The following is a 19,163-nucleotide window of genomic DNA, read 5'->3' on the forward strand; positions in this document are numbered from 1 at the left end:
GTTCCTGTTACCCTCCTCCACGTCTCTGTTCCTGTTACCCTCCTCCACGTCTCTGTTCCTGTTACCCCCTCCACGTCTCTGTTCCTGTTACCCCCTCCACGTCTCTGTTCCTGCTACACCTCCAGGTCTCTGTTCCTGTTACACCTCTCCACATCTCTGTTCCTGTTACACCCTCCACGTCTCTGTTCCTGTTACCCCCTCCACGTCTCTGTTCCTGCTACACCTCCAGGTCTCTGTTCCTGTTACACCTCTCCACGTCTCTGTTCCTGCTACACCCCTCCACGTCTCTGTTCCTGTTACCCCCTCCACGTCTCTGTTCCTGTTACCCCCTCCACATCTCTGTTCCTGTTACCCCCTCCACGTCTCTGTTCCTGTTACCCCCTCCACGTCTCTGTTCCTGTTACCCCCTCCACGTCTCTGTTCCTGTTACACCTCTCCACATCTCTGTTCCTGCTACACCTCTCCAGGTCTCTGTTCCTGCTACACCTCTCCAGGTCTCTGTTCCTGTTACACCTCTCCAGGTCTCTGTTCCTGTTACACCTCTCCAGGTCTCTGTTCCTGTTACACCTCTCCAGGTCTCTGTTCCTGTTACACCTCTCCAGGTCTCTGTTCCTGTTACACCTCTCCAGGTCTTTGTTCCTGCTACACCTCCAGGTCTCTGTTCCTATTACACCTCTACAGGTCTCTGTTCCTGTTACACCTCTCCAGGTCTCTGTTCCTGTTACACCTCTCCAGGTCTCTGTTCCTGTTACACCTCTCCAGGTCTCTGTTCCTGATACACCTCCAGGTCTCTGTTCCTGTTACACCTCTCCAGGTCTCTGTTCCTGTTACACCTCTCCAGGTCTCTGTTCCTGTAACACCTCTCCAGGTCTCTGTTCCTGATACACCTCCAGGTCTCTGTTCCTGTTACACCTCTCCAGGTCTCTGTTCCTGTTACACCTCTCCAGGTCTCTGTTCCTGTTACACTTCTCCAGGTCTCTGTTCCTGTTACACCTCTCCAGGTCTCTGTTCCTGTTACACCTCCAGGTCTCTGTTCCTGTTACACCTCTCCAGGTCTCTGTTCCTGTTACACCTCCAGGTCTCTGTTCCTGTTACACCTCCAGGTCTCTGTTCCTGATACACCTCTCCAGGTCTCTGTTCTTGTTACACCTCTCCAGGTCTCTGTTCCTGTTACACCTCTCCAGGTCTCTGTTCCTGTTACACCTCTCCAGGTCTCTGTTCCTGTTACACCTCTCCAGGTCTCTGTTCCTGTTACACCTCTCCAGGTCTCTGTTCCTGTTACACCTCTCCAGGTCTTTGTTCCTGCTACACCTCCAGGTCTCTGTTCCTATTACACCTCTACAGGTCTCTGTTCCTGTTACACCTCTCCAGGTCTCTGTTCCTGTTACACCTCTCCAGGTCTCTGTTCCTGTTACACCTCTCCAGGTCTCTGTTCCTGATACACCTCCAGGTCTCTGTTCCTGTTACACCTCTCCAGGTCTCTGTTCCTGTTACACCTCTCCAGGTCTCTGTTCCTGTAACACCTCTCCAGGTCTCTGTTCCTGATACACCTCCAGGTCTCTGTTCCTGTTACACCTCCAGGTCTCTGTTCCTGTTTCACCTCTCCAGGTCTCTGTTCCTGATACACCTCCAGGTCTCTGTTCCTGCTACAACACCAGGTCTCTGTTAATAACTGATTTCACCTTTATTGCTACAATTTGCTCTTCTAAGTAAATCTCAGTTCTTGCTAACAGTACACTCATAAAAAACATGTATTTATGATTTATTAAGGAGTAACAGTAAAACAGAGTAACATGCCCTGCCAACATTAGACAATTATGCCAAAATAAAAACATTGCTTAAATAAGTCCATGAAATCAATGATGAGAGAAACAGTCAGATGAACTGATATAATTGACACGTTGACATGGTGGCGTAGCAGGAAGATCCTCCAAGAGATTTTGAGATCAAATCCAAGTTGAGGACATGTTGAATAATAATTACAGTAACAATGAACATGCGCAATCTCATCATGTATGTCAATGTGTCTCAAATATCTCAGTTGAAAACATTGTATGTTAAAAATAACACTTCCATCAGAACCCGGGCGGTGATGTCATAGTGGCAGGTTGGGAGAGAGTGGAAGGCTATCTGCTAATTACAGTGAGTACTTTTGTTCTGCGTTCCTTTAGTGATATGTGTGCCTCGGGCTGCCTCACCGTTCTTGACATTCACATCAATAGCAGTTTGAGGATGATGTCTCTCCTGCAACACCAACATCACATCTCAAACCACCATGCTTCTTCCCTCCCTGATTGATTAGAAATTCTACTACTATTTGTGATGAAAGCGAGGGCTACGAACAGTGAAAGGTCAGAGATGTAGAAATCTTGGCAGATACAAAACTGTAAGCAGTACCAGTAGGCTAAGACAGTAGCTACGTAGCTACATCTGCTGTAAGATTCTCTCTACATTATAATTGAAATCCCTTTCACCACATCTTCCACTTGTCATGACATAAGCACATATTAGTTGACAACCCTTGGCACACGTAGACCGCTCCTGTATACTGATCTTCCTAGAGGCTGCATAGAGGGTTCCCATAGTTTAACCACATAACAGGCCTGGTCTGAAAGGAATTGAGATATTTACAGGTGTTTAATCAACATACATATCAATGTTTTAAATATGAAATATAAAGGAGAAATAAGACAACAATAAATGCAGGTACGTGTTGTTTAGTGTCGGCTCTCTATTCTACTTCCTCGACAAGTATTGGCAAAACAGCTTTAGGGGCAAAGGATTGGATTTCCTGGTTTCTTTCCTTTTGGGATTGACTTCAGCTGTGAGCCTCCCCTCACCCTGCCTTAGATCGTGGTGCAGAGTGATAAATTACACCCTGAGATTAAAGCAATTTACTGTACAGCTTTGTCGCTGCAGAGCCGCGTCTTATCAATATCAGGGACTTTGCTGGTGAATTATACTTTGATCATGGCAGCCATCTTTGTTCCCATTAGGCGCCAAGCCAAGTCTAGCCTGGTGGAAAATTGTACAAGCAACTGTCTGTGTGAAAGATTGCAAACGTCAAATAGATGTTTCCCCGCGAGAGAGGCAGTGTTAACAAGGGCCGAATCTGGCGCACTTACATCACATTCACTGCTGTAGTAGAAGGAATCCAAGAGAGGAGCGACAAAGTGAACTCGAAAAGCTTCAATAATAAACTCAGCAAAAAAAGAAACGTCCTCTCACTGTCAACTGCGTTTATTTTCAGCAAACTTAACATATGTAAATATTTGTATGAACATGACAAGATTCAACAACTGAGACATAAACTGAACAAGTTCCACAGACACGTGACTAACATAAATGGAATAATGTGTCCCTGAACAAAGGGGGTTAAAAGTAACAGTCAGTGTCATTAAGTACTACATCTCCTCCTCATGGACTGCACCAGATTTGCCAGTTCTTGCTGTGAGATGTTTCCCCACTCTTCCCCCAAGGCACCTGGGGGGAATGGCCCTAGCCCTCACCCTCCGATCCAACAGGTCCCAGACATGCTCAATGGGATTGAGATCCGGGCTCTTCACTGGTCATGACAGAACACTGACATTCCTGTCTTGCAGGAAATCACGCACAGAATGAGCAGTATGGCTGGTGGCATTGACATGTCAGGATGAGCCTGCAGGAAGGGTACCACATGAGGGAGGAGGATGTCTTCCCTTTAACGCACAGCGTTGAGATTGCCTGCAATGACAACAAGCTCGGTACGATGATGCTGTGACACACCGCCCCAGACCATGACGGACCCTCCACCTCCAAATCGATTTCACTCCAGAGTACAGGCCTCGGTGTAACGCTCATTCCTTTGACGATGAACGCGAATCCGACCATCTCCCCTGGTGAGACAGAACCGCAACTTATCAGTGAAGAGCACTTTTTGCCAGTCCTGTCTGGTCCAGTGATGGTGGGTTTGTGCCCATAGGAGACGTTGTTGCCGGTGATGTCTGGTGAGGACTTGCCTTACAACAGGCCTACAAGCCCTCAGTCCAGCCTCTCTAAGCCTACTGCGGACAGTCTGAGCACTGATGGAGGGAATATGCGTTCCTGGTGTAACTCGGGCAGTTGTTGTTGCCATCCTGTACCTGTCCCGCAGGTGTGATGTTAGGATGTACCGATCCTGTGCAGGTGTTTTTACACGTGGTCTGCCACTGCGAGGACGATCGGTTGTCTCCCTGTAGTGCTGTTTTAGGCGTCTCACAGGGCGGACATTGCAATTTATTGCCCTGGACACATCTGCAGTCCTCATGCCTCCTTGCAGCATGCCTAAGGCATGTTCACGCAGATGAGCAGGGACCCTGGGCATCTTTCTTTTGGTGTTTTTCAGAGTCGAAAGTAGAAAGGCCTCTTTCATGTCCTAAGTTTTCATAACTGTGACCTTAATCGCCTACCGTCTGTAAGCTGTTAGTGTCTTAACGACCGTTCCACAGGTGCATGTTCATTAATTGTTTATGGTTCATTGAACAAGCATGGGAAACAGTGTTTAAACCCTTTACAATGAAGATCTGTAAAGTTATTTGGATTTTTACAAATGATCTTTGAAAGACAGGGTCCTGAAAAAGGGACGTTTCTCCCCCCCCCTGAGTTTAAATAACACACTACAACATATGTAAATTGAAAAATATGTAAACTTGTTAATCAAATCAGTCCCACTCTGCCACGTCTATTTGAACAAATATGTTTAAGTGGATCGTTAAAAGGAGGATATTATCCTTCCAAAACAACTGGGGCTGGTCTATGGACCCTGGTCAAAAGTAGTGCACTACCCTATGGACCCTGGTCAAAAGTAGTGCACTACCCTATGGACCCTGGTCAAAAGTAGTGCACTACACTATGGACCCTGGTCAAAAGTAGTGCACTACCCTATGGACCCTGGTCAAAAGTAGTGCACCCTACCCTATGGACCCTGGTCAAAGGTAGTGGACCCTGGTCAAAAGTAGTGCACTACACTATGGACCCTGGTCAAAAGTATGGACCCTGGTCAAAAGTAGTGCACTACACTATGGACCCTGGTCAAAAGTAGTGCACTACACTGGACCCTGGTCAAAAAGTATACACTATGGACCCTGGTCAAATGGGTCAAAAGTAGTGCACTACACTATGGGCCTGGTCAAAAGTAGTGCACTACACTATGGACCCTGGTCAAAAGTAGTGACTACACTATGGACCCTGGTCAAAAGTAGTGCACTACACTATGGACCCTGGTCAAAAGTAGTGCACCCTGGACCCTGGTCAAATGGACCCTGGTCAAAAGTAGTGCACTACACTATGGACCCTGGTCAAAAGTAGTGCACTACACTATGGACCCTGGTCAAAAGTAGTGCACTACACTATGGACCCTGGTCAAAAGTAGTGCACTACACTATGGACCCTGGTCAAAAGTAATGCACTACCCTATGGACCCTGGTCAAAAGTAGTGCACTACCCTATGGACCCTGGTCAAAAGTAGTGCACTACCCTATGGACCCTGGTCAAAAGTAGTGCACTACACTATGGACCCTGGTCAAAAGTAGTGCACTACCCTATGGACCCTGGTCAAAAGTAGTGCACTACACTATGGACCCTGGTCAAAAGTAGTGCACTACACTATGGACCCTGGTCAAAAGTAGTGCACTACACTATGGACCCTGGTCAAAAGTACTGCACTATAAAGGGAATAGGGTGCCATTTGAGATGCAGGACGGATCTGTATCCATTGGGTAGCTACAATACGTAACAATAGTCTCTCAGTGGCCTAGTTAATATATTTATAAGATGCTTGGAATGACTGGTCTAGCATAACATTGTGGTCTAGAGTAACCTCCATCAATATGTTTTGTTGTTCCGATTCTACGATCCTTCTGGTCACGAGAGGACTGAGCACTTGAAGTGGTACGGTTGTTATTTATTGCAACAGTAGTGACCGATAATAATGTGTGTGCTTGCTGTGCACAGTAATATTCATCAAAAACGGATATATTTTTGGGGATACTGTGGAGGTGTGCCACTGTGCTGCTGTTCTGTAGGAAATGTTATTGCTTTTCATTTAATTGTGGCTTTGCAGAAAGGAAAGATAAACCGAGCCCCAAGGTGGTGATACTTTATTAGGGCATAGTGTTGAGACCTCTGGAATGACACTGGGACTGTGTACTAAATGGTACCCTATTGCCTTTATAGTGCATTACTTTTGACCAGGGTCCATAGGGTTAGGGTCCACAGGGTTAGGGTCCATAGGGTTAGGGTCCATAGGGTTAGGGTCCATAGGGTCCACAGGGTTAGGGTCCATAGGGTCGATAGGGTTAGGGTCCATGGGGTCCATAGGGTTAGGGTCCATAGGGTTAGGGTCCATGGGATCCATAGGGTTAGGGCCCATGGGTTAGGGTCCATAGGGTTAGGGTCCATAGGGCCCACAGGGTTAGGGTCCATAGGGTCCATAGGGTTAGGGTCCATGGGGTCCATAGGGTTAGGGTCCATAGGGTTAGGATCCATGGGGTCCATAGGGCTAGGGCCCATGGGTTAGGGTCCATAGGGTCCATAGGGTTAGGGTCCATAGGGTTAGGGTCCATAGGGTTAGGGTCCATGGGGTCCATAGAGTTAGGGTCCATAGGGTTAGGGTCCATGGGGTCCATAGGGCCCACAGGGTTAGGGTCCATGGGGTCCATAGGGTTAGGGTCCATAGGGTCCACAGGGTTAGGGTCCATAGGGTTAGGGTCCATAAGGCCCACAGGGTTAGGGTCCATAGGGTCCATAGGGTTAGGGTCCATGGGGTCCATAGGGTTAGGGTCCATGGGGTTAGGGTTAGGGTCCATGGGTTAGGGTCCATAGGGTTAGGGTCCATAGGGCCCACAGGGTTAGGGTCCATAGGGTCCATAGGGTTAGGGTCCATGGGGTCCATAGGGTTAGGGTCCATAGGGTTAGGATCCATGGGGTCCATAGGGCTAGGGCCCATGGGTTAGGGTCCATAGGGTCCATAGGGTTAGGGTCCATAGGGTTAGGGTCCATGGGGTCCATAGGGTTAGGGTCCATAGGGTTAGGGTCCATGGGGTCCATAGGGCCCACAGGGTTAGGGTCCATGGGGTCCATAGGGTTAGGGTCCATAGGGTCCACAGGGTTAGGGTCCATGGGGTCCATAGGGTTAGGGTCCACAGGGTTATCGTCCATAGGGTTAGGGTCCATAAGGCCCACAGGGTTAGGGTCCATAGGGTCCATAGGGTTAGGGTCAATGGGGTCCATAGGGTTAGGGTCCATAGGGTTAGGGTCCATGGGGTCCATAGGGCCCACAGGGTTAGGGTCCATGGGGTCCATAGGGTTAGGGTCCATAGGGTTAGGGTCCATAGGGCCCACAGGGTTAGGGTCCATGGGGTCCATAGGGTTAGGGTCCACAGGGTTAGGGTCCATGGGGTCCATAGGGTTAGGGCCCACAGGGTTAGGGTCCATGGGGTCCATAGGGTTAGGGCCCACAGGGTTAGGGTCCATGGGGTCCATAGGGTTAGGGGCCCAGGGTTAGGGTCCATGGGGTCCATAGGGTTAGGGCCCATGGGTTAGGGTCCATGGGGTCCATAGGGTTAGGGCCCATGGGGTTAGGGTCCATAGGGTTAGGGCCCATGGGGTTAGGGTCCAGGTTAGGGTCCATAGGGTTAGGGTCCCCAGGGTTAGGGTCCATGGGGTCCATAGGGTTAGGGCCCACGGGTTAGGGTCCTTAGGGTTAGGGCCCATGGGGTTAGGGTCCATAGGGTTAGGGTCCACAGGGTTAGGGTCCATAGTTATTATACCCCCTATAGGTGATAGTGTTATTATACCCCCTATAGGTGATAGTGTTATTATACCCCCTATAGGTCATAGTGTTATTATACATAGTCTATATGTGATAGTGTTATTATACCCCCTATAGGTGATAGTGTTATTATACATAGTCTATAGGTGATAGTGTTATTATACCCCCTATAGGTGATAGTGTTATTATACATAGTCTATAGGTCATAGTGTTATTATACCTCCTATAGCTGATAGTTTTATTATACCCCCTATAGGTGATAGTGTTATTATACCCCCTATAGGTCATAGTGTTATTATATATAGTCTATAGGTGATAGTGTTATTATACATAGTCTATAGGTGATAGTGTTATTGTACATAGTCTATAGGTGATAGTGTTATTATACATAGTCTATAGGTGATAGTGTTATTATACCTCCTATAGGTCATAGTGTTATTATACATAGTCTATAGGTGATAGTGTTATTATACATAGTCTATAGGTGATAGTGTTATTATACATAGTCTATAGGTGATAGTGTTATTATACATAGTCTATAGGTGATAGTGTTATTATACATAGTCTATAGGTGATAGTGTTATTATACCCCCTATAGGTCATAGTGTTATTATACCCCCTATAGGTGATAGTGTTATTATACATAGTCTATAGGTGATAGTGTTATTATACATAGTCTATAGGTGATAGTGTTATTATACCCCCTATAGGTCATAGTGTTATTATACATAGTCTACAGGTGATAGTGTTATTATACCCCCTATAGGTGATAGTGTTATTATACCTCCTATAGGTTATAGTGTTATTATACCTCCTATAGGTGATAGTGTTATTATACTCCCTATAGGTGATAGTGTTATTATACACCCTATAGGTGATAGTGTTATTATACCCCCTATAGGTGATAGTGTTATTATACCCCTATAGGTGATAGTGTTATTATACCCCCTATAGGTGATAGTGTTATTATACCCCCTATAGGTCATAGTGTTATTATACATAGTCTATAGGTGATAGTGTTATTATACCCCCTATAGGTGATAGTGTTATTATACATAGTCTATAGGTGATAGTGTTATTATACCCCCTATAGGTGATAGTGTTATTATACATAGTCTATAGGTGATAGTGTTATTATACCCCCTATAGGTGATAGTGTTATTATACATAGTCTATAGGTGATAGTGTTATTATACATAGTCTATAGGTGATAGTGTTATTATACCCCCTATAGGTCATAGTGTTATTATACATAGTCTATAGGTGATAGTGTTATTATACCCCCTATAGGTGATAGTGTTATTATACATAGTCTATAGGTGATAGTGTTATTATACCTCCTATAGGTGATAGTGTTATTATACATAGTCTATAGGTGATAGTGTTATTATACTCCCTATAGGTGATAGTGTTATTATACACCCTATAGGTCATAGTGTTATTATACATAGTCTACAGTTGATAGTGTTATTATACCCCCTATAGGTGATAGTGTTATTATACCTCCTATAGGTGACAGTGTTATTATACCTCCTATAGGTGATAGTGTTATTATACATAGTCTATAGGTGATAGTGTTATTATACTCCCTATAGGTGATAGTGTTATTATACACCCTATAGGTGATAGTGTTATTATACCCCCTATAGGTGATAGTGTTATTATACCCCCTATAGGTCATAGTGTTATTATACCCCCTATAGGTCATAGTGTTATTATACATAGTCTATAGGTGATAGTGTTATTATACCCCCTATAGGTGATATTGTTATTATACATAGTCTATAGGTGATAGTGTTATTATACCCCCTATATGTGATAGTGTTATTATACCCCCTATAGGTCATAGTGTTATTATACATAGTCTACAGGTGATAGTGTTATTATACCCCCTATAGGTCATAGTGTTATTATACCCCCTATAGGTGATAGTGTTATTATACATAGTCTATAGGTGATAGTGTTATTATATATAGTCTACAGGTGATAGTGTTATTATACATAGTCTATAGGTGATAGTGTTATTATACCCCCTATAGGTGATAGTGTTATTATACCCCCTATAGGTGATAGTGTTATTATACATAGTCTATAGGTCATAGTGTTATTATACCTCCTATAGGTGATAGTTTTATTATACCCCCTATAGGTGATAGTGTTATTATATAGTCTATAGGTGATAGTGTTATTATACATAGTCTATAGGTGATAGTGTTATTATACATAGTCTATAGGTGATAGTGTTATTATACCCCCTATAGGTGATAGTGTTATTATACATAGTCTATAGCTGATAGTGTTATTATACCTCCTATAGGTTATAGTGTTATTATACCCCCTATAGGTTATAGTGTTATTATACATAGTCTATAGGTGATAGTGTTATTATACCCCCTATAGGTGATAGTGTTATTATACCCCCTATAGGTGATAGTGTTATTATACATAGTCTATAGGTCATAGTGTTATTATACCTCCTATAGCTGATAGTTTTATTATACCCCCTATAGGTGATAGTGTTATTATACCCCCTATAGGTCATAGTGTTATTATACATAGTCTATAGGTGATAGTGTTATTATACATAGTCTATAGGTGATAGTGTTATTATACTCTATAGGTGATAGTGTTATTATACCCCCTATAGGTGATAGTGTTATTATACATAGTCTAGGTAGTTATTATACCCCCTGATAGTGTTATTATACCTCCTATAGGTGATAGTGTTATTATACCCCCTATAGGTGATAGTGTTATTATACATAGTCTATAGCTGATAGTGTTATTATACCTCCTATAGGTCATAGTGTTATTATACCCCCTATAGGTCATAGTGTTATTATACCCCCTATAGGTGATAGTGTTATTATACCTCCTATAGGTCATAGTGTTATTATACATAGTCTACAGGTGATAGTGTTATTATACCCCCTATAGGTGATAGTGTTATTATACCTCCTATAGGTGACAGTGTTATTATACCTCCTATAGGTGATAGTGTTATTATACATAGTCTATAGGTGATAGTGTTATTATACCCCCTATAGGTGATAGTGTTATTATACCTCCTATAGGTGATAGTGTTATTATACATACTCTATAGGTGATAGTGTTATTATACCCCCTATAGGTGATAGTGTTATTATACCCCCTATAGGTCATAGTGTTATTATACCCCCTATAGGTCATAGTGTTATTATACATAGTCTATAGGTGATAGTGTTATTATACCCCCTATAGGTGATATTGTTATTATACATAGTCTATAGGTGATAGTGTTATTATACATAGTCTATAGGTGATAGTGTTATTATACATAGTCTATAGGTGATAGTGTTATTATACCCCCTATAGGTGATAGTGTTATTATACATAGTCTATAGGTGATAGTGTTATTATACATAGTCTATAGGTGATAGTGTTATTATACATAGTCTATAGGTGATAGTGTTATTATACATAGTCTATAGGTGATAGTGTTATTATACCCCCTATAGGTGATAGTGTTATTATACCTCCTATAGGTGATAGTGTTATTATACATCCTATAGGTGATAGTGTTATTATACATAGTCTATAGGTGATAGTGTTATTATACCCCCTATAGGTGATAGTGTTATTATACACCCTATAGGTGATAGTGTTATTATACCCCCTATAGGTGATAGTGTTATTATACCCCCTATAGGTCATAGTGTTATTATACCCCCTATAGGTCATAGTGTTATTATACATAGTCTATAGGTGATAGTGTTATTATACCCCCTATAGGTGATAGTGTTATTATACATAGTCTATAGGTGATAGTGTTATTATACATACCCTATAGGTGATAGTGTTATTATACCCCCTATAGGTCATAGTGTTATTATACATAGTCTATAGGTGATAGTGTTATTATACCCCCTATAGGTCATAGTGTTATTATACCCCCTATAGGTGATAGTGTTATTATACATAGTCTATAGGTGATAGTGTTATTATATATAGTCTATAGGTGATAGTGTTATTATACATAGTCTATAGGTGATAGTGTTATTATACCCCCTATAGGTGATAGTGTTATTATACCCCCTATAGGTGATAGTGTTATTATACATAGTCTATAGGTCATAGTGTTATTATACCTCCTATAGCTGATAGTTTTATTATACCCCCTATAGGTGATAGTGTTATTATACATAGTCTATAGGTGATAGTGTTATTATACATAGTCTATAGGTGATAGTGTTATTATACATAGTCTATAGGTGATAGTGTTATTATACATAGTCTATAGGTGATAGTGTTATTATACCTCCTATAGGTCATAGTGTTATTATACCCCCTATAGGTGATAGTGTTATTATACATAGTCTATAGGTGATAGTGTTATTATACATAGTCTATAGGTGATAGTGTTATTGTACATAGTCTATAGGTGATAGTGTTATTATACATAGTCTATAGCTGATAGTGTTATTATACCCCTATAGGTGATAGTTTTATTATACCCCTATAGGTGATAGTGTTATTATACCCCTATAGGTCATAGTGTTATTATATATAGTCTATAGGTCTATAGGTGATAGTGTTATTATACATAGTCTATAGGTGATAGTGTTATTATACATAGTCTATAGGTGATAGTGTTATTATATAGTCTATAGGTGATAGTGTTATTATACATAGTCTATAGGTAGTGTCTATAGGTGATAGTGTTATTATACATAGTCTATAGGTGATAGTGTTATTATACCTCCTATAGGTCATAGTGTTATTATACCCCCTATAGGTTATAGTGTTATACATATACATAGTCTATAGGTGATAGTGTTATTATACATAGTCTATAGGTGATAGTGTTATTATACCCCTATAGGTCATAGTGTTATTATACCCCCTATAGGTGATAGTGTTATTATACTCCTATAGGTCATAGTGTTATTATACATAGTCTATAGGTGATAGTGTTATTATACCCCTATAGGTGATAGTGTTATTATACCTCCTATAGGTGATAGTGTTATTATACTCCTATAGGTGATAGTGTTATTATTATACATAGTCTATAGGTGATAGTGTTATTATACCCCTATAGGTGATAGTGTTATTATACACCCTATAGGTGATAGTGTTATTATACCCCTATAGGTGATAGTGTTATTATACCCCTATAGGTCATAGTGTTATTATACCCCTATAGGTCATAGTGTTATTATACATAGTCTATAGGTGATAGTGTTATTATCTATAGGTGATAGTGTTATTATACCCCATAGGTGATAGTGTTATTATACCCCTATAGGTGATAGTGTTATTATACATAGTCTATAGGTGATAGTGTTATACCCCCTATATACCCCTATAGGTGATAGTGTTATTATATTATACATAGTACCCCTATAGGTGATAGTGTTATTATACATAGTCTATAGGTGATAGTGTTATTATACCATCCTATAGGTGATAGTGTTATTATACCCCTATAGGTGATAGTGTTATTATACCCTATAGGTGATAGTGTTATTATACCCCCTATAGGTATAGGTCTATAGGTGATAGTGTTATTATTATTATATAGTAGTCTATAGGTGATAGTGTTATTATACTATAGGTAGTCTATAGGTGATAGTGTTATTATACATAGTAGGTGATAGTCTATAGGTGATAGTGTTATTGTACATACTCTATAGGTGATAGTGTTATTATACATAGTCTATAGCTGATAGTGTTATTATACCTCCTATAGGTCATAGTGTTATTATACCCCTATAGGTTATAGTGTTATTATACATAGTCTATAGGTGATAGTGTTATTATACCCCCTATAGGTCATAGTGTTATTATACCCCCTATAGGTGATAGTGTTATTATACCTCCTATAGGTCATAGTGTTATTATACATAGTCTATAGGTGATAGTGTTATTATACCCCCTATAGGTGATAGTGTTATTATACCTCCTATAGGTTACAGTGTTATTATACCTCCTATAGGTGATAGTGTTATTATACATAGTCTATAGGTGATAGTGTTATTATACCCCTATAGGTGATAGTGTTATTATACCCCTATAGGTGATAGTGTTATTATACCCCTATAGGTGATAGTGTTATTATACCCCTATAGGTCATAGTGTTATTATACCCCTATAGGTGATAGTGTTATTATAGGTCATAGTACATAGTCTATAGGTGATAGTGTTATTATACCCCTATAGGTGATATTGTTATTATACATAGTCTATAGGTGATAGTGTTATTATACCCCTATAGGTGATAGTGTTATTACATAGTCTATAGGTGATAGTGTTATTATCTATAGGTGATAGTGTTATTATACCCCTATAGGTGATAGTGTTATTATACATAGTCTATAGGTGATAGTGTTATTATACATAGTCTATAGGTGATAGTGTTATTATACTATAGGTGATAGTATACCCCTATAGGTGATAGTGTTATTATACATAGTCTATAGCTGATAGTGTTATTATACCTCCTATAGGTGATAGTGTTATTATACCCCCTATAGGTGATAGTGTTATTATACATAGTCTATAGGTGATAGTGTTATTATACCCCCTATAGGTGATAGTGTTATTGTACATAGTCTATAGGTGATAGTGTTATTATACATAGTCTATAGGTGATAGTGTTATTATACCCCCTATAGGTCATAGTGTTATTATACCCCCTATAGGTTATAGTGTTATTATACATAGTCTATAGGTGATAGTGTTATTATACATAGTCTATAGGTGATAGTGTTATTATACCCCCTATAGGTCATAGTGTTATTATATTATTATACCCCTATAGGTGATAGTGTTATTATACATAGTCTATAGGTCATAGTGTTATTATACCTCCTATAGGTGATAGTTTTATTATACCCCCTATAGGTGATAGTGTTATTATATAGTGTTATTATATAGTCTATAGGTGATAGTGTTATTATACCCCCTATAGGTGATAGTGTTATTATACATAGTCTATAGGTGATAGTGTTATTATACATAGTCTATAGGTGATAGTGTTATTATACATAGTCTATAGGTGATAGTGTTATTATACCCCCTATAGGTGATAGTGTTATTATACATAGTCTATAGGTGATAGTGTTATTATACCTAGCCTATAGGTGATAGTGTTATTATACCCCCTATAGGTCATAGTGTTATTATACATAGTCTATAGGAGATAGTGTTATTATACATAGTCTATAGGTGATAGTGTTATTATACCCCCTATAGGTCATAGTGTTATTATACCTCCTATAGGTCATAGTGTTATTATACCCCCTATAGGTGATAGTGTTATTATACATAGTCTATAGGTGATAGTGTTATTATACCTCCTATAGGTGATGGTGTTATTATTCCTCCTATAGGTCATAGTGTTATTATACCCCCTATAGGTGATAGTGTTATTATACCTCCTATAGGTGATAGTGTTATTATACATAGTCTATAGGTGATAGTGTTATTATACATAGTCTACAGGTGATAGTGTTATTATACCCCCTATAGGTGATAGTGTTATTATACCCCTATAGGTGATAGTGTTATTATACCCCCTATAGGTCATAGTGTTATTATACATAGTCTATAGGAGATAGTGTTATTATACATAGTCTATAGGTGATAGTGTTATTATACCCCCTATAGGTCATAGTGTTATTATACCTCCTATAGGTCATAGTGTTATTATACCCCCTATAGGTCATAGTGTTATTATACCCCCTATAGGTGATAGTGTTATTATACATAGTCTATAGGTGATAGTGTTATTATACCTCCTATAGGTGATGGTGTTATTATTCCTCCTATAGGTCATAGTGTTATTATACATAGTCTATAGGTGATAGTGTTATTATTCCATAGTCTATAGGTGATAGTGTTATTATCCTATAGGTCATACCCCCTATAGGTGATAGTGTTATTATACATAGTCTATAGGTGATAGTGTTATTATACACCCTATAGGTGATAGTGTTATTATACATCCTATAGGTGATGGTGTTATTATACCCCCTATAGGTGATAGTGTTATTATACACCCTATAGGTGATAGTGTTATTATACATAGTCTATAGGTGAAAGTGTTATTATACCCCCTATAGGTGATAGTGTTATTATACACCCTATAGGTGATAGTGTTATTATACCCCCTATAGGTGATAGTGTTATTATACACCCTATAGGTGACAGTGTTATTATACCCCCTATAGGTCATAGTGTTATTATACATAGTCTACAGGTGATAGTGTTATTATACATAGTCTATAGGTGATAGTGTTATTATACCCCCTATAGGTGATAGTGTTATTATACATAGTCTATAGGTGATAGTGTTATTATACCCCTATAGGTGATAGTGTTATTGTACATAGTCTATAGGTGATAGTGTTATTATACAGTCTATAGGTGACAGTGTTATTATACCCCCTATAGGTCATAGTGTTATTATACATAGTCTACAGGTGATAGTGTTATTATACATAGTCTATAGGTGATAGTGTTATTATACCCCCTATAGGTGATAGTGTTATTATACATAGTCTATAGGTGATAGTGTTATTATACATAGTCTGCAGGTGATAGTGTTATTATACCCCCTATAGGTCATAGTGTTATTATACATAGTCTATAGGAGATAGTGTTATTATACATAGTCTATAGGTGATAGTGTTATTATACCCCCTATAGGTCATAGTGTTATTATACCTCCTATAGGTGATAGTGTTATTATACCTCCTATAGGTCATAGTGTTATTATACCTCCTATAGGTGATAGTGTTATTATACCTCCTATAGGTGACAGTGTTATTATACATAGTCTATAGGTGATAGTGTTATTATACATAGTCTACAGGTGATAGTGTTATTATACCCCCTATAGGTGATAGTGTTATTATACCTCCTATAGGTGATGGTGTTATTATTCCTCCTATAGGTCATAGTGTTATTATACATAGTCTATAGGTGGTAGTGTTATTATACATAGTCTATAGGTGATAGTGTTATTATACATAGTCTATAGGTGATAGTGTTATTATACATAGTCTATAGGTGATAGTGTTATTATACATAGTCTATAGGTGATAGTGTTATTATACATAGTCTATAGGTGATAGTGTTATTATACCTCCTATAGGTCATAGTGTTATTATACATAGTCTATAGGTCATAGTGTTATTATACATAGTCTATAGCTGATAGTGTTATTATACATAGTCTATAGGTCATAGTGTTATTATACCTTCTATAGGTCATAGTGTTATTATACATAGTCTATAGGTGATAGTGTTATTATACATAGTCTATAGGTGATAGTGTTATTATACATACCCTATAGGTCATAGTGTTATTATACCTCCTATAGGTCATAGTGTTATTATACCTCCTATAGGTCATAGTGTTATTATACCCCCTATAGGTGATAGTGTTATTATACATAGTCTATAGGTGATAGTGTTATTATACATAGTCTATAGTGTGATAGTGTTATTATACATAGTCTATAGGTCATAGTGTTATTATACCTCCTATAGGTCATAGTGTTATTATACCCCCTATAGGTGAAAGTGTTATTATACATAGTCTATAGGTGATAGTGTTATTATACCTCCTATAGGTGATGGTGTTATTATTCCTCCTATAGGTCATAGTGTTATTATACCCCCTATAAGTGATAGTTTTATTATACATAGTCTATAGGTGATAGTGTTATTATACCCCTATAGGTGATAGTGTTATTATACCCCCTATAGGTGATAGTGTTATTATACATAGTCTACAGGTGATAGTGTTATTGTACATAGTCTATAGGTGATAGTGTTATTATACATAGTCTATAGGTGATAGTGTTATTATACCTCCTATAGGTCATAGTGTTATTATACATAGTCTATAGGTGATAGTGTTATTATACATAGTCTATAGGTCATAGTGTTATTATACATAGTCTACAGGTGATAGTGTTATTATACATAGTCTATAGGTGATAGTGTTATTATACCCCTATAGGTGATAGTTTATAGGTGATAGTGTTATTATACCCCCTATAGGTGATAGTGTTATTATACATAGTCTATAGGTGATAGTGTTATTATACCCCCTATAGGTGATAGTGTTATTATACATAGTCTATAGGTGATAGTGTTATTATACCTCCTATAGGTCATAGTGTTATTATACCCCCTATAGGTTATAGTGTTATTATACATAGTCTATAGGTGATAGTGTTATTATACCCCCTATAGGTGATAGTGTTATTATACATAGTCTATAGGTGATAGTGTTATTATACATAGTCTATAGGTGATAGTGTTATTATACATAGTATATAGGTGGTAGTGTTATTATACATAGTCTATAGGCGATAGTGTTATTATACATAGTCTATAGGTGATAGTGTTATTATACATAGTCTATAGGTGGTAGTGTTATTATACATAGTCTATAGGTGATAGTGTTATTATACATAGTCTATAGGTGGTAGTGTTATTATACCTCCTATAGGTCATAGTGTTATTATACCCCCTATAGGTGATAGTGTTATTATACATAGTCTATAGGAGATAGTGTTATTATACATAGTCTATAGGAGATAGTGTTATTATACATAGTCTATAGGTGATAGTGTTATTATACATAGTATATAGGTGGTAGTGTTATTATACATAGTCTATAGGCGATAGTGTTATTATACATAGTCTATAGGTGATAGTGTTATTATACATAGTCTATAGGTGGTAGTGTTATTATACATAGTCTATAGGTGGTAGTGTTATTATACATAGTCTATAGGTGATAGTGTTATTATACATAGTCTATAGGTGATAGTGTTATTATACATAGTCTATAGGTGATAGTGTTATTATACATAGTCTATAGGTGGTAGTGTTATTATACATAGTCTATAGGTGGTAGTGTTATTATACATAGTCTATAGGTGATAGTGTTATTATACATAGTCTATAGGTGATAGTGTTATTATACATAGTCTATAGGTGGTAGTGTTATTATACATAGTCTATAGGTGGTAGTGTTATTATACATAGTCTATAGGTGATAGTGTTATTATACATAGTCTATAGGTGATAGTGTTATTATACCCCCTACAGGTGGTAGTGGTACAGTGATTGGGTCTGGGTTACAGATTACAGACTGTACATTTAGCATAGTTCAACTGTTGCCTCTGCCTCAGGAACAACCAATATCAGGTAGTGTATTTAGGTGGCTTGTTTGGCTGGAGCCCAGACCACTTGGTAATTACATTAGCCACAGCTAGTGGGGCTACGGTGACATACAGAACATTTTACAGTAGCAATGTGGTGCTGGCATCTCTTAATCACACAACATCTGGTCTTCGATACGGTAATAAGTT

Source organism: Oncorhynchus tshawytscha, linkage group LG21, assembly GCF_018296145.1.
Source record: "Oncorhynchus tshawytscha isolate Ot180627B linkage group LG21, Otsh_v2.0, whole genome shotgun sequence".
NCBI lineage: Eukaryota > Metazoa > Chordata > Actinopteri > Salmoniformes > Salmonidae > Oncorhynchus > Oncorhynchus tshawytscha.